The sequence below is a fragment of the Schistosoma haematobium genome, chromosome 3, assembly GCF_000699445.3.
Source record: "Schistosoma haematobium chromosome 3, whole genome shotgun sequence".
Taxonomy (NCBI): Eukaryota; Metazoa; Platyhelminthes; class Trematoda; order Strigeidida; family Schistosomatidae; genus Schistosoma; species Schistosoma haematobium.
Window position 1 is genome coordinate 47,565,099 of NC_067198.1, and position 304 is coordinate 47,565,402.

Below are 304 nucleotides of genomic sequence, written 5' to 3' on the forward strand. Positions count from 1 at the left end.
GCGTATATAGTGTTATGACACTACAAAGTAAAACAAACAGAATATACTGTTCAACTATGAACATACAATAATAATCCAGGCATGTTCATATATTTCAACTTTGCACTCTGGTGTCGCAATAATGGACGAGAACAAGATGTCAGTTATGGGCATTTTTGACATTTGTTCATCTCTTTGTAATAGTATAATATAAAGTACTTTAACTGATTGTGCGATGAACAGATATTAGAGACAGTCTAAATGACCAGGTCAAGTTCCAGGGCTTGTTGTTGGCTACACGTTGCTTGCTTAAACACACTTGGTT